The sequence below is a fragment of the Haliotis rubra genome, unplaced genomic scaffold, assembly GCF_003918875.1.
Source record: "Haliotis rubra isolate DU_JTF1 unplaced genomic scaffold, ASM391887v1 Scf881, whole genome shotgun sequence".
Taxonomy (NCBI): Eukaryota; Metazoa; Mollusca; class Gastropoda; order Lepetellida; family Haliotidae; genus Haliotis; species Haliotis rubra.
In genome coordinates, this window is record NW_025767614.1 from 186,256 (window position 1) to 208,520 (window position 22,265).

The following is a 22,265-nucleotide window of genomic DNA, read 5'->3' on the forward strand; positions in this document are numbered from 1 at the left end:
TTAGGATTAAACAGAAAGACTGCTGACTAAGGGATTTTTGTCCAAGATAACTCACTGTAAGTGTTATAACTAGATTATTAGATATTTGTTTATACATATCTGCTGGTCTCTGCTAGAAATTGCATAGTGACCACTAAAAGTTAAAGATAGTCATAAAGTCACCCAGATCGGCTGAAGAGATAAAGTAACATTTTGAAATCCTTTTCAGTAAACGTCAACTGTACAGCTTGTTGATTAAACAAAATGCAATAACTTCTTTGAGTATATGCAATGGTAGAATGTTTTCTCGTCACCAATGACTACATCTAAACCACTGGTGAAATGACTGCTTGACAGCTGCCCTCAAAGTTCATCATGGTGGTCGAGTTGCGAGTTGATAGCCATGCATACCTGTATGCAGTAGTTGATTGATATGCTAATTAATATTCATGTCTGGACTCCACAGGTAACTGACGACAACTAGGAAATGTATTCTATTTTTTATAATGTCTGATACTCAAGTGGATGTCCATCTACTCAATAACAAAACATGTCAGGAGTCTACTACGATTAGTCCTGACTAATGAATGTTTGCAGTGAAAACGTTCCGATGAATTTCAATTCAAACAAAAATGTAAATCAAATAAAGTGAAATTAAGATTGCGAATCCTCATAATTTTACCTTGCCATTTGAACATTAAAACCTGAGAATTTCATTCAACTTAGGATAAAAGTTGTTTAACAAACGATCATAGTTTCAAATCGTTATTATTGGTTTGGATTACACGGGGGTATGCACATTAAATGAAACACCGAGAACAAGGAGGGTTGGTCTAAGTTAATGCTCATCACGTACCGCACGTGCATTTGTTTCACTGTTCCAACTACTGCACTTACCCCTTTGTAATACAAACCAGTAATAGCGATTTGAAACTATGATCGCTTTGATAAACAACTTTTTTCTGAATTTTAAATGTTCTGAATTTTAAATGTTCAAATGTTCACTTCTTTGATTTACATTTTTGTTGAAAGTGAAATTCATCGGTACGTATTCACTGCAAACAGACGATAATGAATGTTTTTGTTTGTTTGTTTGTTTGTTTGTTGTTTAACATCGCATTCTACAATATTCCGTCGGTCCGTAAATAATTGAGTCTGGACCAAACAATCTAGTGATCAACCACATGAGCAGCTATCTACGAAACTGGGATATGATGACATGTGTCAACCAAGTCAGCAGGCCTGACCACCCGATCCTTTTAGTCGCCTCTTATGACAAGCACGGGTTGCTCAGTAAAACTATTTCTAACCTGGATCTTCATGGTAGACTAATGAGGTGGCCAAATTATCAGATGTCTGTGAGGAAGTCAAAAGTTGTATTCCAGTTATTTCTCAGGAGGGGTCACTGACAATGGGATTCACACACTGTACATGCAGATTATCTTTTCCTTAGGGACCCACATCAGAGGAGGTACCAGTCACCATATTAACCATTGAATCAAATGTTTCAGGAATCAGACGGCTCAATCAGCCATGTCATCAAACATTGCTTGTGTCAGTCACAGTTTCATTTTCCCAATTCTTCATTTTTCACAGGCTGTTGTCATACAGTTGGAATATTGCTGCCATGGATTATCAGACAAAAGTATTTTATTATTCAATAAGTACTATCAATGACACCTCACTGTTATGAAACATTTGTTGAAATAAAATCAATAACACAGCAGGCTGACAAAGGCAAGTCTTTGCATTGATCATGTTGATGTTGCAATCTTCAACAAGTGTTTGCCACTGATATGGCAATGTCCCCGCCGCTAAAGAATGGAATATCTATTTACTACTTTATATTTTTTGGTCACATACAAGATGCCTGAAATGACTGGTGTCTGCATAATCACCCAATGTAGGCTGTCAACATACTTGAAAACATTGGGTGCAAAGTTTTATGAGATATTGCCTTTAAAAAGCGGTCAAAGTATCGTGGTGACCTTGAAGATAAGGTCAAGGTCACCAAATAAACTGGTGTCTGCGTAATCCCCCAATATAGGCTGTCACCAGATTTGCAGACACTGGGTACAACAGTGCATGAGATATCACGTTAACAACAGTTTGAAAAGTGGTCAGTGTCGTGGTGACCTTGAAAATAAGGTCAAGGTCACCCAAATCGAATGGTGTCTGCGTAATCCCCTAATGTAGGCTGTCACCAGATTTCAAGACATTGGGTACAACAGTCCATGAGATATCACGCTAACAAGAGTTTGAAAAGTGATCAAAGTGTCATGATGACCTTGAAAATAAGGTCAAGGTCACCCAAATTGACTGGTGTCTGCGTAATCCCCCAATATAGGCTGTCACCAGATTTGCAGACACTGGGTACAACAGTGCATGAGATATCACGTTAACAACAGTTTGAAAAGTGGTCAGTGTCGTGGTGACCTTGAAAATAAGGTCAAGGTCACCCAAATCGAATGGTGTCTGCGTAATCCCCTAATGTAGGCTGTCACCAGATTTCAAGACATTGGGTACAACAGTCCATGAGATATCACGCTAACAAGAGTTTGAAAAGTGATCAAAGTGTCATGATGACCTTGAAAATAAGGTCAAGGTCACCCAAATTGACTGGTGTCTGCGTAATCCCCCAATATAGGCTGTCACCAGATTTGCAGACACTGGGTACAACAGTGCATGAGATATCACGTTAACAACAGTTTGAAAAGTGGTCAGTGTCGTGGTGACCTTGAAAATAAGGTCAAGGTCACCCAAATCGACTGGTGTCTGCGTAATCCCCTAATGTAGGCTGTCACCAGATTTCAAGACATTGGGTACAACAGTCCATGAGATATCACGCTAACAAGAGTTTGAAAAGTGATCAGTGTCATGATGACCTTGAAAATAAGGTCAAGGTCACCCAAATTGACTGGTGTCTGCGTAATCTCCCAATGTAGGCTGTCACCAAATTTGAAGACATTGGGTACAACAGTTCATGAGATATCGCGTTAACAAGAATTGGGACGTACGTACGGACGCCGCTGAATACAAAGTCCCCCGTTCCGCGTTGCGGCGGGGACAATAACCTATCATTCCATGACATTGTTTCAAAATCCACAAGCTTAGAACAATTTGAACTAATACTGACAGAGAGAGAGAAAACAATATCCACTGATCTAGGAGTGTAAAATTTGACACAAAAGAGCGAAAACAAACACACTTTGATCAAGGTTTGAAACACGGATCTGAGAGGAGATTTAAAACCATAGCGATAAAGATAAAGCATACTGAGTCGGGTTGACTTTCACCAACTTTACGAACATCAACACACATCCCTAGAAGCTCCTTCAACAAGACCAAGTCAGACTTGTTTGGTTGCTATTAGTTGTCAGGAAAACGCTGTTGGGAAGTTGACACTATCTTCCCACAAGAATGGATGTAATGTTTTTTTGTTGTTGGTCACCATGGTCATGTTCATGAAAACAATATCTGATTATTGACAAAGAGGGACTTTTTATGGCTGATTAGGTTCATAATTTCAGTTGTTAACAAAAACTGGGAGCAGTTAAACAAGTTTAAATTTAGAAATGATATTTGCCTGTTAGTGAAGAAAACATAAGTGTTAATAGTTTAGTCCCATAAACTATCAGTGAGTGAGTGAGTGAGTGAGTGAGTGAGTGAGTGAGTGAGTGAGTGAGTGAGTGAGTGAGTGAGTGAGTGAGTGAGTGAATGAATGAGCCTGCTTTGTACAGTACTCCAGTAATATTGTATTGTGTCAACTGGGCATGGGAGGGAAGCCATTATAGACATCTACGACACTTCGATGAAACAGGAAAGTAGCAACAGCATTCATTCACCTGATGAAGGATCAAACATATACTCTGAAACAATGTGTTACTTAGGGTTAAGAGGTTGACATATATAAATTATTTCCCTCATGGAATCTAAATTCCATTCAAAGATTTCCATTTTACATATGCCAAATATCTGAACTCGAACCGTAGCCTAATTTATGCCAATATTTTGTCAAGTCAGACCAGATTTCCATGTAAGAGACTGCAATCAGCTACGCTTCTAAGCTTTACAACAAAAGTCCTAACAGCAACACTCCAGTCTCTATGATCTAATCTTGGAGGGTAATGAAAACATCATGCTGTGAGAAGGAGCTTGCTTGGTTAGAAACATGCCTTGTCAGAATATCCCTTTCTGTAACACGCATACTAGCAAGTTGAGCATGCTGTAAAATATTCTTGTCACAAGTGCATATATTGTTCATGATAGGAAATTAATTTGCATTTGAAACCCTTCATCCATCTGTTTTAGTCAGGTAACAATCTTCCATTATTACTGAAGACCTAGCAATGCCCCAATGAAATTCTGAAGTGAAAACTGGCTACAGATGGACCTTTACAAGGTTGAAAGTTAGTCTGAAAAAGTTAGAGCAGTGGATATTGAAACTAGCGGACTATGGGCGTTCTTTACCCATACTAAGGCAATGGCAATGACCGTACAGAGTTACATCCCTTAGATACTAAGATCTGTTGGCTGGAATGAAAGATTTATGCCAATTACTTCCTATAAGCTGGAGTAACCTTTATACCTGTGTGAACTACTGCAGTATGGTAAACATGGTTTTATACAAGCAAACAGACACTGGTCAATGAAAACTGAATTTGTTTCCTAGCTTAAATTTGATGATACATATGAGTCTAGCACTAAAGGATTAGCTCAGTACCTCAAAGAGAAGAATGAAAAAACATGCAGCTACCAAAACCTCCAGTTTCTCACAAGGAACTAATCACAAGATTGAGACTGGAAATCCTCCTCTAGCCTTGCTCCAAAGGCTGTACTGAAGGCTAAGCCCACAGATGTATTAGAAATTTTATCCTTTAAAGAGGCAAGTCTAGTTCAGAGGACAGTACACCAGTCTGTTACATGGGTATTTTTCAGAAATTTTCATTTAAACTCTTAATTATTAGCTGAGAGACTTGTGCAAGTCTAATCCACCTCCTGTGCATGAAATAAAAGTGTATCATCACTGAAGATGGTCACAGAGGTCATTCATCGATTGGAGCCTGTAAACATGCTGAATCGTTTTTTCTTCAATCAAGAATCTACCTCTGGGCCTTCATCGTTGCTGGGGATCCTGCCTTGTATCAGATTCAATGTCCCAATATAAGACAAGCCTTTGCAATATTAATGGGGCATCACACTTCATACTCAGCTCGTCTCATGGCTACATGACTGTGTGCTATTATTAGAGTACTAGGTCCACTTCCCAGGTACTGGATACAGTACTAATGTGAGTTCTAGCCAATGATCAGAAATGAAATGAAACCAACCAAGGTCTGGTTACTGTGGTTACATCAGCAAACAACACAAGACAATGATGTTGTCGGCTTTGATTGTTTGTTGTTGGTTGTTTAAACCCAGTCACATCATTTGCTTGATAACGGGTTATAATCTACAACCGAAACGTCGCATCTATTGCAAGACTGACTGAGTGAGTTTGGTTTTACGCCGCTTTTAGCAATATTCCAGCAACATCACGGCGGGGAACACCAGAAATGGGCTTCACACATTGTAACCTTGTGAGGATTCGAACCCGGGTCTTTGGCTTGACGAGCCAACGTTTTAACCACTAGGCTACCCCACCGCCCCCCGCATCTATTGCAAGAAAATAAGTTGTTTATCCATAAAAAGTGTTCCTCTCCCTTCACAGTAATATTTCTGCTATATGACAGCAATCCGCATATAGTCAGGACCAGGCAATCCAGTGATAAATTTGTACATTATAATTATGAAATAAAACACTTCTCAGTTCACGTTCAAGGGTAGAAACAGTGGAGACTAGAGTGGAGACAGAGAAATCCCCGACAGTAGGCCCCTTCTTTTTGTGGATAACAGTTAAATTAATTTTAATATTTGTGTACCAATGTAAAACTGTGAATTATTTCTGTACAATTAGGGCATTCATGGTCATTCACACTGAACAAACAATAATGTAGCTTGCAGACAATAAGCATTTGACAAACATGACAAAATGTTCCTTGGACCATCATGCAACAGCTTGTCTCCTTTAAAGGGCAGAGGGGACTTCATCTACCTTGGATTTTCCAGCATTCCACATGGGGGTGATACTTTCAAGGTGTGACGTCTTAGCTAAGGTGACATCCTTACCTCGTCACCTTCATACAGTTAACTTAACCTCTTTGTTCTCTGCCTAGGATCAGGTCTGTGGTTCAACCCTCGATACATGCTTTGTAAATTCTATGGCTTCTCTATTTTAACAAATGCTTAGCGTACTATCACATAATAGTTATAAGTGTACTGTTATCTTAAATTCTTGTCCCAAAAGAGTATTTCCCAAAACTTCAGATTTTTTCAGATTAGGCCAGACCAATTTTATTTCTTTTTTATGGATCCGCCAGTCATATTTTTTCAAGAATAAGAAAAAAATAAATAATTAAATTTCCCTGCTCAAAAAATAAAATCCTTATGTTTTATTGGCCAAAAATGTAAACCTACATGAAATTTTTGGGGGATTGTTTTTTGCCCCATATACACTTCATAAATTGCCAGAAACAAAATACTTTCATATTTAGAAGGAATATTACTTTAACTGGTGATTTTTTTATCTTTTTTCCCCTCCTGCCTTTAGGTTTTCTGAGGACAAAAAATCCGTAAAACAAGTAACAAAATTGGTCTGGCCTCATAGCTTTTTTTAAGATAAACAATTTTGTTCTTTAGATAGGTTTTATCTGATTGCACTTGACAAGAAACCATTTCTGGTGTCCCCCATTGAAATACTGCTATAAGCGGTGTAAAACCATACTCACTCACTTGACAAGAAGAAACTTTCCCTGAGCTTTCTACTAGTGGCTCAAGTCACAGATATGTATGTGGTTTCTCTGAACTGTATTGTGACCCAAATATCCAGATATGGCAGGCAGGGTTTGAAATTAACATACGTCCTGGTTCATAATGTTCAGGAAGGCCAGGTGACATTTCCTTGTGGAGAAACCACCTTTACTGTTGGGTAGATGGCAACTGTCATAGATCAGTCTTGTGGGCTAGTGACATGTGGACTTTTGCCCATTACCTAGATAAAAATTCTGAAACATCATTTTATTTCCTATACCTAGAGTGAGTGAGTATGGTTTTACGCTGCTTTTAGCAATATTCCAGCAACATCACAGAGGGGACACCAGAAATAGGCTTCACACATTGCACCCATGTTGGGATTCGAACTCGGGACTGCACCGGGACGAGCAAATGCTTTAATCACTAGGCTACCCCACCACCCTAACTCTAGAGGGATAATTAGAAGTTAACATTTACAGTGAACACCTACCCAGACAATATTTTTCAGCATTTTTTTTATTGCACAATTTCACTGGTTGTCAGCAAACAGCTGCTCATGCCTTAACATCAGACCCTTGAGAGGAGTACAATAGCTACAGTATGCATCACAACACAAGCCTTAGATCTGTAGATGCAATTATATCTTTCTGTTGTGGGTATGGTCATGTTATGAAGATTAGTTTACTTTGAAAATTACCCCTGTCAGATGTCACGGTCCGTACCTGGGCCGGCCAGGCACCTTAACGAGGGTCAGGCTTCAGTGTGACAGTACAGGTAAAACAAGCCTGACGAGAGCAGCAGGTATGTGTACCTGTGGCGAGTCAGGTGAACATTGGGGAAACTTGACGGACCTTCCTAACGTACCTCGGCCATGACAGAAAATTCCCCCAGCACTAAGCAACAATCCATTTTATTACCTGGGCACGACCATACCTAGCCTGCTCTTGAAGACATTTTGGAAATCACAGAGAATCAGCCTTTACCATTTGGCAAAAATAGCATACCAAGTAGCTTGAATCCATAAAGGCAGAAATACAAAAATACACAGGAAAGAACTTTGGTATTTGTTTATTTGTTGTTGTTTTTCGCATGTCAAACATGTCAACAAACCATGTTAAAAGTATTTCCCAAATCCCAAAAGGAGTAATGGGTAAATTTGAACTATTATATTATAACAATGAGATCAAGGAAACACTGTACTTGCATACTAAGAAGCTACCTGTACTGTACTGTACTACTGAGGTAAAGTCTGTAAACTGGGAATAAAACATGAAAAAAGTAATAAATAAATAAATAAAAATCATATTATAACAAGAACACAATACTGTATGTATGTCTATTGTCATGTGATCCTGGGTTGAAGTTATCAGCAGATTCAGGACAATAGTTGGCGTGTGATGTTTTTCATCAGTGATCAAGACACATTGGCTATGTTTACATGGCTATAGGTCAACCTAGAAACAAACTATCCTAGACATACGTAACCCATTTAACAAATATCTTACAAATAACATAGCGAGGACCCAGGGTTAGCTGTTTGGGTCCATCACTCTGGTGCTGGTCGTCAGGTGAGTGAGTGAGAGTGAATTTTAGTTTTACGCCGCTTTTAGCAATATTCCAGCAATATCACAGCAAGGGATACCAGAAATGGGGTTCACACATTGTACCCATGTGGGGAATTGAACCAGGGTCTTCGGTGTGATGAGTGAACGCTGTAACCACTAGGTTACCCTTCCGCCCCTTGTCGAGTGGCTGAGTGAGTGAGTGAGAGCGTTACAGTTTGGTGCCCCTTTTAGCAATATTTCAGGAATATCACGTCAGGGAAACCAAAAATAGGATCCACACAATGTATCCATGTGGGGAATCGAACCTAGGTCTTTGACGTGCCATATGAACATTTTAACCACTGGGCTACCCCACCGCCCTGGCTGTCATGTGGTCATGCATTGTCATGCACTGGGCTGATTGTATCCCAAAGTAGTGAGGCGCAAATTTTATGAAAACTGGTTTGTCTGGTCCAGAACTGTTTACGTACAAGCCATCGTGACAGCAGAAGCTACGGTGTCCAAGTATCTGCTATTGTCTACTAAGGCAGGAATATACACAGGTTACCAAACTAAGCGTAAATTGGAACAAAAATCTATTTGAAAAAAAATAATTCTATTTTCCAAAAGTTCAGATTTTTATATTTAGAGGAAAGTCAATTTTATCATGTTACTTTGAGACTGCATTCTATGTCATAATACAAACATTACAACCTCAACCTAGTTTATTGCCTTGTTATGAGTGAGTTACAATACATATTAACAAAAATTGTTAATCTTAGGGGAATTTGAGGAAATTTTAAACACTTTTAAGATTTGCGGCAGACTTGAGTATTGGCCTCTGAGCAGGTTGTCATGCAATGTAGGTAAATATGTAATGTAGGTAATATTCTTTGGTTTGGTTGTTGTTAAACACCGCACTCCGCAATATTCCAGCGGTTGTCTGTAAATAACTGAGTCTGGACCAGACAATACAGTGATCAACATCATGAGGATCGATCTACACAATTGGGATACGGTGACATGTGTCAACCAAGTCAACTAGCCTGTCCATGCGATCTGTTAGTCGCCTCTTACGACAAGCATGGGCTGCTGAAGATCACTTCTAACCCGGATCTTCACAAACAGTAGCCACCTCCATGTTGTTCACAGTGCTGATACATGTAAGCCCTTCCCCAGCACGATCATATCTGTACTGTCCCCAACCCCTACCATGGAGATTTATAACACAGATATGTGGTTTTACAGGAGCTATACAGTGACTTGTTTACACCGGTCAGGTCATATACTATCGGTATACAGCAGTCAGGTCATATACTATCGGTATACAGCAGTCAGGTCATATACTACCGGTATACAGCAGTCAGGTCATATACTACCGGTATACAGCAGTCAGGTCATATACTACCGGTATACAGCAGTCAGTCAGGTCATATACTACCGGTATACAGCAGTCAGGTCATATACTACCGGTATACAGCAGTCAGGTCATATACTATCGGTATACAGCAGTCAGGTCATATACTACCGGTATACAGCAGTCAGGTCATATACTACCGGTATACAGCAGTCAGGTCATATACTACCGGTATACAGCAGTCAGGTCATATACTATCGGTATACAGCAGTCAGGTCATATACTACTATCAGTATACAGCAGTCAGGTCATATACTACCGGTATACAGCAGTCAGGTCATATACTACCAGTCAGGTCATATACTACCGGTATACAGCAGTCAGGTCATATACTACCCGGTATACAGCAGTCAGGTCATATACCTACGGGTATACAGCAGTCAGGTCATATACTACCGGTATACAGCAGTCAGGTCATATACTATCAGTATACAGCAGTCAGGTCATATACTACTGGTATACAGCAGTCAGGTCATATACTACCGGTATACAGCAGTCAGGTCATATACTACCGGTATATAGCAGTCAGGTCATATACTACCGGTATACACCAGTCAGGTCATATACTACCGGTATACACCAGTCAGGTCATGGTAGGACATATCAAGTTTCTATTCAAATGTTTAGCTACAGTGTATCCAGGTAATATATCACACTTTCTGATTTGGACAAGTCAGCTCATAAAAAGAAAACTAGAAAGGATTATTAATTATGAGTGAGCGAGCTTAGTTTTACGTTGCTTGTAGCAATATTCCAGCAATATCATGGAGTCACAAATTCTGCTGAAGTGTAACAGATACTATAGAGATAATGGTCAGAACTGAGTGAAGCCTGCAAGCCTGAGGCAAGTACAGATTCCTGAGGCAAGTACAGATTCCTGAGGTCTAGTACAAAATGTTCCTCTGCCTTAACAATACAAGGGCACACCTTTTGTTTATCCAGGGCTAGTGAGGCGATTGAGTTTAGTTCTCACCTGTAGACATGCCACTAAAATGTGTTCTTAGGTAATCTGCCAGCACTGAACCTGTTATATGAGTGAGTGAGTGAGTGGAGTTTTACTCCACTTTAGCAATATACCTGCAATATCACATCAGGGGACACCAGAAATGGGCTGTACACATTGTATGAATGTGGGGAATTGAACATGGGTCTTTGGCGTGACGAGCAAATGCTTTAACCACTTGGCTACCCCACTGCCCCAGCTATTATACATCTTGGAATATGTCTCTTCTTCACAACAGCTGACCTACATCACCTCTTGTTTTCAAATTTAAATTAAATACTAAACATATTTACAGGTCCTTGCAAAAACTGAAGCAGCTCTGTTACTTCAATTTCCCCTAAGCATCTGAGTCCTAAAATACCATCATTTACTTTCAGTCCATAAACTTTATCCAAAGCATCTCCATAAGGTGTCTACCATTTACCAAACTTTAGGATTGTACAACAAGAACTGACACAAGGGTAACCATGTTTTGCAATAACCTCAAGATATCCTTGACCTTTGACAGACACGGCACCAACATTTTATGGTGATACGATTTGTAAGAACGCATACAACCATAGTGTTTCATGCATATGAAGTGAATGAGGTGGTTTAATGTCCCTTTGAACTGAAGTGGCGCAAGAAATGACACGTGTCTCTTACCACTTTGTTGAAACCGATGAGCTCGGGTATGGTGGTGACAAAGCTGGAACATAATTGGGGCAGACCTTTATAACAGCGATATAATCGTGTTTTACAAAACCTGAACACTTTACTGAAGAACCCCAATACCTTTACAAAAGTGGATCCCATTATAGAGAAGGTATATACGAAGTTAAATGATAAATGATACTTTTAATACTCTTTTAGAAATCGTAAACTCAAATCCTTTTCAGTTGTTTCTTTCTCATGACCTTCACCTTTGACATGTGACAGGAATTAACCAGAGCCATTTGGAAGAATTCAACGGAAGAATAATCTCTGATGTCAATAATCTTTGTGTAGTGGACATTAGACCAATCACTGCCATAAGCAGCTAAATTCTAACAAAATATGAAAGAACGCTCCACAATGCTTTTATGTCAAATCAAACTAACTATCTCTCCCAAGATGTCCTCTACGAAAGCTATCCATTTGTGATCAGCTAAAGAGTAATTCAATTGCTTGAGTCGGCCTTTGGCAAATCACTGCCAGTGTAATGTTATGATAACCACAGGTGGTTGACTGTGAGGAATGTGAGCCTCAATGCTCCACAAGCTCCACACAGCAGTCTGACCAAGGCTCCACACAACACCAACAGAAGCCAGCTGTGCAGGGGCATCTCACTTAGAGGACCATACAATACTACTTGTATCATTATCTGAACAGAACAATACATACCATACATGTCTCACATTCTTTAGAGACATCTTTTGTCTTGCAACAATGACAGCAATCATAAAACTTCCTTGACTGAAATCTATTTTTGAATATTGCTGAGTGTGGCATTAAACAACAAACCAATTGTTGTGAATATAGTCTCTTGTAGTCTTGCCTATACTTATTTAATAACTTTGGATGGTGTGAAAACTCAGTTCATGAGTGAGTGAGTGAGTGAGTGAGTGAGTGAGTGAGTGAGTGAGTGGCGTGAGTGAGTGAGTGAGTGGTACAAAGTGAGTCTTATAATGATAATTCCATGTGAAAGTATGAGGGAGTGAGTGGTGACCTGGGGATATTACACTGATTAGAAATCTTTAGCTTATAATTATAACCATGTTATTCAATGGGAGTTATGGTCCTGCTATCATCATGCTGCCAATTGTTATTGGGCATTTAATGGGGTTTGCTTCATCATAGCAACAGTTCAGTTTCAATCAGTACAACTTTCAAAATTCAATTATACATTTTCATAATTTCATTCAAAAATGAGAAATATGGTTATCTTACTTAAAAATATATGTATTTACAAAAAAAATAAATCTATAACTCCAAAGAAGCCAAGAACAATTCTTCAGGCCAATAGCTGAGGTGGTGGTGGTTGAATTGGGTTTAAATGTTAGATCTTGAGAATATTTTTCGCTCATATGCGCGGCGTGCATATATTTATTGTATGTGTATGTAATGAAAAGGCTGCTATGTACTAGCCCAGACTTAGGCTGGTTTTATAGTGCTAGCCCACTGAGATATCATTCCATTATAGTGAAGCATGAAGGTACCCCACTCAGACACATTATACTGATTACTCAATGACCAGTCCTTGTTGTACCCATTAACATGTTGAGCCAGGCAGGGACCAACAAGTACCATATTTTAACATTCTTTTGGTATGACTCCACAATCAGTGGGATCAGTACCCACATGAGCTACATCTTATCTGGAGCTCTGTAAATCAATCTATAGAATCCAAGAGAAGCCAAGAACAATTCTTCAGGCCAATAGCTGAGGGAATCTAGACTTGCTCCATCATTCCAGACTTGTGTTGGACTATAATGTATTGTCTATGGTCTTAGAGACAGACTACTGGGGCCCTAATGGGGTTCAGAAGCACTGGGTACTATATGGCAGACAACTGGTCATCACTGTTGATCCCTTGAACTGACAGTCAGATAATAGATCAATTTATTCCGGTATCTGGTCCAGAACAGCCCCTGCTGTGTTGGAATGCGTCCCAGTCTGTTGACTACAGTAGCAGAACCCTTCAATGCTTCTACAAGCTTCACTGAATCTCGACAACATTACAACACAATTACAGTTTAATGTCCCATCAAGAAACAGTTGTCACCCTGTAGCATCTTTTTTCAATGTTATCCCCAAAAATGTGTAACAAGAGCATGGGTGATACTGTAACAATGGACCACATAAGTCAATTCAGCTCCCCGAACTTTTTATTAAAACGAAAAGAACTGCTGGGACCATTACTGACCTATATTTGGAATGGTGTCAGACCAAATCCTGTTTGCTTAAAACTACTTCATTGAACATTATTATTTGGTAAATAAGGTTCCACAATATGCCAACAAAGGACCTTGACATTAGGGCTGCAACCATTCGTTCGATTCATGGAAAATCGAATCTGACCCCTTAGTTTCGATTTTCGATAACCATTATCACTATTTCGATTCGATATTTGAATACCTATTTACATTATTTCCACACAACCAGAACATAATTTTGACTCCAACTCAAGCAGTTGAAATAAGGCGAAACATGATTGGTTGACGCCTGGCTAATTATCCAATGAGGACTGTTGTTAGCAGATATCGCCAAGTTGACAATGGATTCCCCGCTAAAAAGCAGACTCTCATGGTTTTACTTGTATGAAGAATCCAATCGAAAATGGTTGAATCGAGGGTCCATTTTATCGAAAATCAAATCAAATCGAGGTCTGGGTGAATCGTTGCAGCCTTCTTCACACAACCTTCAAGTCTTTTTTTCTAGGACTGATGGTCACATCCTAACATGCGCATAAACATAACCAAGAAAGAATCCTGTAGTATGCAATAAGTTGAACCCAGGATTTGAATTAATTGATAGAAGTTGCTGAGGCTAAATACTAACTGTTGTTTTTCACCCTTCAACCTTTTTCTTGCCACAACTGTTATTATTTTACTGACATTAAATATTGCACCTGTCCACTTTTTCCTAAAATCAAATACTTTACTGTTATATGGTTGGATTAATGCTGAGTGTGTTAAACGCCAAAGAAACAAACTTAAGTTTTACTTGTCATATTTGAGAATCTCCAGTTTGTCATTGTATGACCCTCATATATTTCACCAGGACCTTTAACATTAAATACTATAGACAACATCCCTGGACATTTAACCCTGAATCGCTGATCAGTTTGATCTGATTTAATCCATCTGTCTACAGCTTGGCTCAGCATGAGTGACCATGAACAAGCTGGACAGCAGAGCCACCGCTGATTCCTCCTGTGATTGACAGCGATCAGCCATTCCACCCTAGGTCATGTGTCTCATCCTTGTAAATAACACGCACAAACATCTAGTATTTTCCACATGACCGCTCTCAGTGAGTACTCTCACACAAACTCACTTCTAACTTGTATGGGTATTTCTGTGTTTGCTTCACAGGGGGTGTCATTGTCGATCCTGTCCAAATGGAGATTGGATAAATGTCTGCTGTAAGTAGCCCATTCAGACATATTGAAATGTGACCGTCACACAAGAAATACCCCAGAGCAGTGGTATAAACTTTATATCCTACATCATCCCCAATGTGTTACACTTTTACAAACTTTGTACATGTTCACTGAGCTACACTTGTTTCAAATTGTGAACAACTTTGATACACAATCGCCAGCATCGTCCCATTCACGAGCTGTATGCATTTAAATATATAACTTAATGCTTTCCTGCTAACAATCAGAGCTCCAGATAAGATTTAGCTCATGTGGGTACTGTACCCACTGTATTTTTTTGGAGTGGGTATTATGAATGTTGAGTTGGTATTTCATTTTCCGTTACCCACTGCTTTCAAATATGTGCGTATTCAGTCATTTTACTCACCTAAGTATTATGTCATTGAGTAAGTTTACTAAGCAGGTATGTTCTGCCTTATGTCATACCTAATCAAAACCAACTTAAATATAATGAAAATGATTTCATAAAAACATCACTTATCCTATACTGACAGTACAACACTTGTCCTATACTAACAGTACAACTTGATAGCAATCGATGTCTTTTTCATTACGCAGGCGATTTTTATAAGTATATTCCGTACGCATTTGTTTTAAACTTTTTGGGTATCTAACATTTTAAATGCGTAGTTGGTACGCAACAATTATTTTTCAATGCGTAATTGGAAATTTTCTATGCGTATTTTACCCGGATACGCAGCTTATCTGGGCCTCTGAACAAGAGATCATCACTCAGTACAAGTGTGTATTTAATACGACCATCAGTGACATATAGGGTTATGCTGACTTATAACATGTATAAAGACTGAATATATAGCTGTGAATATTCAGCTCAGATTATGTCATACATTTGCCATCTCAGACACCCCTATAGTTTCTGGTTTAACACGGCACTCAGCAATATTCCAGCTAAAAGAGAGCAAACAATAAATAACCGTTGATAATTTGACAGATGAATGTTGCAATCAATATAAATCAAATCCTTTCTTTAGCCAGGATGCAAAACATTTGTTGGCCCTCTAAAGGAATGCCAATAAGATTTAATGTCTAGTTGAATACTTTTATAATCAAGAAAGCTTGAATGCTGTGTAAAAGTTTGAAATGTCAGTCAAATGGACAGACACTGGTGAGATATTTTACAATCTTCTTAAGTTTGCACCCAGCCTAAATGTGTGCACGATGTGAAACTGACAACAACCCCAGTGTATCTGACATGAATTGTCTTTACAACAGAATCCACTGCAAATTCTTTTGTTAAACATCACACTCAAAAATATTCAATTCCTATGACAGCAGTCTATGGACCAGACAATCCAGTGATGGACATCATGAGCATTGAGACACACTGACATGCATCCACCAGATCAGCGAACCTGGCAACCTGGTCCTGTTGGTCAACTCTTACAAGCATGGTTTGCTGAAGGCCAGTTTTAAGCCAGACATTCAACGGTTTTCATGAGACTTAAAGAAGTAAACACTTCAATGTTATCAAAAAGAGTGCAAGCTTTTCACCATACTCCACAACAAAAGGGATTTAACAACGTTTTACCCATAAGAAGAATTCAACCTGAGCATATGCAGAATGATCAAATGCTTCAACCAGTGGGCTACCATGCCTAGCATAAAACAAGAGGACATAAGGAAACTAGGAAGCGTCAAGTCTTGTATTTATTGTATTGTACATATCTCAATGATGAAACAAAAACATTTATCTGTAAATTCAAGTACTGAACGTTCTTTATTTCTCATTGCCCCGACATGTCTAACAATCTGACAAACGGCCGACATTTGCCTTGGCTAGCCACACTATTTACAAAGACTAGGATTCAACAGACAAGACATGCGGAACTTGGGACCAAATAGGCAAAACATCCACACGGATGTGACCGACATACTCCACAAGACTTGTAACAAAGTACGCCCCTTTTTCTTATCTCGTTTGTATACAGGATATAAACACCCAAATCAAACCAGCATATACCCAACTAAATCCAATATTCAAATAGCCTTGCAGAGCAGTTCCACCTTCAATAGGTGTGAAAAGATTCTCTAACCTGAATCATCCTAAAAAGGGAAAAACAAAGTACGTGTTTACCCACCCTAAATGTCACAAAAGTTCATTCATTGCTAGTCTCCCCAAGAATTCAGTCCCAAACCCAGCCTGGGAGTGTTTTTACTTCCAATCTGCTTTAAAAATATTTTTGCCCCAACAATTTTCCACATTTATGACTGACTGACTGACTGAGTATGGTTTTACGCCGCTTTTAGCAATATTCCAGCAACATCACGGCAGGGGACACCAGAAATGGGCTTCACACATTGTACCCATGTGGGGATTCGAACCCGGGTCTTCGGCGTGACGAGCCAACACTTTAACCACTAGGCTACCCCACCGCCCCTCCACATTTATGAGATCATGATGATGATAGAACATATACTTACATTTTGTTAACTGACAATCATTTTAACTTGGAAGGCTAGACAAAAAATATTTTGATTGCTATAATCGATATAATTGTTATAAGTGGAGTAAAACAAAACTCACTCACTCACTCACTCCAGCTATATGGTTTATGAATAATCCAATCTGTACCTGTGACTGACATCATGAGCATCGATATACACAATTCAAATACGATGACGTATCAACCAAGTCAGCGAGCCTGACCACCCGATCCCATTAGTTACCGATTCTAACCCAGATCCACCCAGATCACCCCTTAGTAGCTCAAGACCAATCCCTGACTATATTTATTCTTCTCAAATCACAACCGCAAGACCCAAAATTTCAAAGATAACACCCAATAACCTCTTTACACACTGAACATTTCCGAAGTCACGACCAGTCACATGACACCTACTGACCAGTCACCAGCATTGTAGACATAAATACATGTAAACTGATTATCATTGATCTTGACGTTATCAATCACAGGTATAAATCTTGTAGCTCAGTTCTACACGAGTCCATCCATGTGACTGTAACAATGGTGAAGGTTATTCATCGATACACAGTTGCCATGGAATCAATACAGCATGATGTAGTTATTGATCTGCCAGTCCACCGTGAGTCATTACTAGTGTACGAGCGATATAGCTTGTGTAATGTCGACTGGCTGCTTTCTGGAAATTACACTACCTAAGTTATTTAATTACCCAATTTCAGAGGCTATGGAACATGTAAACATGTTTTAATAGCTTCTTTATTTCGAGCTTTTGATTTCTCACAGCTCGATACCTTTGTAGACAGTAGCTAGTGAATAGACAGGGATTTCATGCATGCACAGATTCTAGATTTGCTATAAGGAAAGGAGGCCGTCTTATATCTCAGGGGCATGTAGTCACAAAAATATCTTGAGAAATATTTAATTATAATGTCAATATTCTCTGTATACTAACACAATCACACACATTTTGACCAAGTGAGTTCCTTTCTGTGCTGTTGGGTCAATAGAGATTTATCTTGGATTCCATACTGCCATTGTCAGGCAAATTGGTAAAAATAATTTTGTCCAAAATTTCCAACAAACCGAGAAACTGGGCAAGTATTGCCTTGGACAGGAGGCAGGAGGCGGTCCATGATTTTGATGTGTCAGCACTTCAAGTGCTGAAGTTTACACTGTTAAGAAATTCAATGTGCAGTGTAATCCATCATACATTTGACATGCCCGCCTTGCTGTGAATAACGAGCCACCTGACAACAGTCACTTCACCTGAGCTTACCTTAATGAGGACATCAAAGTAATGCACACAAGCCAGGTGAGAATGTTCACCTAGGCACTTCAAATATTACTGGTGCAAAACCAGAGTGTTCTTACAAACTACAGACAGTGCAGAGACATCAGGTGAAAAGAAAGCACACTCCAGTCTCCAGGTATATGAGGCATTTAGATAATTACAGAGAGAGTTGCATTTAACACTTCTTCAAAATCCCTCACAGGTAAATCACAGCATGTCTGCCTATTAATAAAATTCAGAAAAACCCAGCTATACTCCTCGAAGATGTTTATGGAAAAACGTACAACACAAGGTATGTTTTTCCTCCACAGCCCGACAGGGGAAGAGTCTGTTAATTCTAGGGCTGTGTATTGGCAAATAAACTGTATCGCAATATATTGTGAATTCAGGTACCCATATTGCAATAGGTATTGTGATATATTGGAGAACTTAAGTGTCTGACTGTGAGTGACACTAATTGTGCATGTAAATGCTATTTTCTACATTTTAAATCCCTAAACATATAGACAAATGAATTCACATTCACTGCACCACTTTATTTCAACCCTCATTACAAAATACCTACACTAGCATTTGACTTTCACAAACATCAAACAGTAACTCCATTACGACAATGGTACTATCTACCTGACAACAACCTGTACATGTAACAATCTTTCTCCTCAGCTCCTGCTACACCTGTCACACTACTGGTTAACGAGCACATTACCCACCATGGACAACCTCCCTGACCAACATCAGCAGGTCTAACATCAGTGGGTTTAACGTCAGCAGGTGCCCTTCTTGATGACACCACATGGACATTATCTGGTCTCTACCACTAAGATCTTCTTGAAGGATCTTAGCTCAGAGTTAGACTTGACAGTGTCATCTGTAATTATACTTTCAAATGTGGGCAGGCAGAGTTATGTTTACTTTGCATAATCATTGAAGTTAATACTTATCTTGTAGCCAGAAATATTCTGTAAGAAAAGTTTCTGAAATCTACTAGCCCAGGATACCTTTAAGGTTCATACTATAGTCCATGAATAAGCTAGACATTCTGGATGGCTAATCATTGTGTCTATCACATATAATTTCTTACCATCAGACAATGTCAGCTGTCCTCAAACTTGATGTTTATCAGTGTCATTGAAATATAACCTGAAACAACATTCCTTACAGAGAAGGTGCTCGCGGGACATCAAGATGAGCTGATGTCCCTGAGTGTATGCCTCAATATAAGGCTGACTGACTGAGTTTGGTTTTACGCCGCTTTTAGCAATATTCCAGCAACATCACGGCCGGGGACACCAGTAATGGGCTTCACACATTGTACCCATGTGGGGATTCGAACCAGGGTCTTCGGCGTGACTAGCCAACGCTTTTACCACTAGTCTACCCCACCGCCCCTCTCAGTATAAGGAATGAGTGAATGAGTGAGTTTAGGTTTACGCCGCTTTTAGCATATTCCAGCAATATCATGGCAGGGGACACCAGAAATGGGCTTCACGGACTGTACCCATGTGGGAATCGAACCCAGGTGTTTAGCGTGACGAGTGAACGCTTTAACCACTAGGCTACCCCACCGCCCCTGTATAAGGACTGAAGAAAGGACAGCACAATCAAAGATGGATGGATGGATGGACGGACGGACGGGTTTGTCCAGCTTCAGTCAACTAGGAATCATTTTAATTTGAAGTATGTAGTTTTTCAAAACTGAAGAGCACAATGTGAAAAGAAAAAAAAATGCACAAGATGTGAAAGTCAGCAACAGCAATGTCTCCCAAACATCACAGCTAAATATAGTTTCTGTCACGAACTGCAGTCTGTAATATGATGATTCAAACGTAAGAAGGATTAAAGGTACGTTACGCTATTGTACAAACACAGGTGTCAAACTGAACTCAGAAAATGGGACACATTTCATCACCAAATAACCTGTTTATTGCCTAGCCTGAATGAAACTTTATAGTCCAAAATCAAAGTATCATCTAATAAATAATGCTGCAATTGTGTATATTGATTCAAATGGATGGAGCAATAAAAATATCCATTACTGAGTACAGTATAGAAAACATCAATAATCATGTTGAGACAACCCCCACTACTGACAAAAATAAATATTCATAGTAGTACAATCCTGACAGGTTGTATATATCAAAGGATTATGTTATCTCTTCACTGATACAGGTATGAGGAGTGCTGACAGCGCCACACCTGCACAGGTATATCTCGTTATCGTGGTTATACTGTTTCTTATAAGGCACTTCAACATTCCCCTTGTAAACTATACTACCAAAAACAACCTTGTATCGAAATCAGTTATTTTAAGTGAGCAATCCACTTTAATCATGAAATAAGATATAAACACAGTAACTAGCTGTTGATGTTCAGAAGTCCTAACATTTGAATACTACAGTAAGTTTAGTTCACATAAATAAACTCGTATTTCAGCCAAGGCCTACATCCAGTTGGCGAGCACACCTTGGTATAGTGTAAATTCGTCTAGTTATATGCTGGACTAAGTGGTCACTTTGAGTTCGGTGTACCATAGTTTACTGTAAGATTTACCATAACATGCACTTCATACATATCTAAGAGGAATTTTAAACTGGTGAAAGTAAAACACATTAATAATTTCTGAGCAAAAACATACAAACACTTCTTTGTATATTTTAAAATTCCTGTCAGCTTCAGACAACAAAAGATGAACAACAGTCTGTCGAGACAATGACACTATTTGTCAAAAAAAGGCATTATTATTTCCTATAAACGTCACAACAATAATATTTATTGAGCTCCTGAGGACATACATACACTACAAAATATCACCAATGCCTCATCAATATTTTCCGACAGTGGCTGTAACATATTGTCAACAGAAAATGAAACCAATACAAAGAGCAAACTGGCAGTTGTCAAGAAAATACCACATCATATTACTCAGGTGAATTATTTTGAAAACGCCTGTTGTACATCTCCCAGATATTTACTGACATTTGCGAGTGTTCGATGCTACTTAGGAAATAGACCCGTTGACAATTACGGATAAACAATAATCCTGTCTAAAGCCGCGAAGGTGAGATGACACCTTCAGCATACCTTGATTGATTCGACAGATTCGGTGGGAGGGCACCTGCCCCGTCAGAAAGAAAGTAAAAAACTTGATGGATGACATTGACAAGCAGTGGGAAAATAACAAGACACCTACCTTTGTAATTGTTTAAGCGAACCGCAGCTTAAAATAATGTCGCGGGTAACTCCAAATAATTATAACAAACTTAGAAACTGCGGTCCACAAGCGCATAGTGCTCCCGCGCCATATTTACAAATTCGCAGGCTAAAAATAGATTGCAACCTGCTCGGAAGAGTCCATTATTACTCGCCGTGTAGGGGTCACTGGAGGTCTGCGGTGTGTATTGACAAACAAACGTGAAGCGTCTATCAAACAAAACCTTACATCTGAGCCCACAAATCGCGTGTGAGTATAAACAAACCGAGAAATTCTTTAGCAGCCTTGTAGATATCCCGAAAATCACTGTGATCACAAACAAGCGCACTGAAGCAAAATACCGTAATAAAAAAATAATAACGTTATTAATAGTCAGAATGGTACTGTAACTTTCT

At 39.2% G+C, this 22,265-nt stretch overlaps 1 protein-coding gene across 1 annotated transcript in view; it reads right to left on the reverse strand.

Moving 5' to 3' along the window:
• Positions 1–21,971, reverse strand: part of LOC124263431 — a 119,759-nt gene extending 97,788 nt beyond the window's left edge. Inside the window, 1 exon segment of the mRNA XM_046698064.1 lies at positions 21,850–21,971. The gene's annotated coding sequence lies outside the window, so the exon portion shown is untranslated.
• Positions 21,972–22,265: the final 294 nt, after the last annotated feature.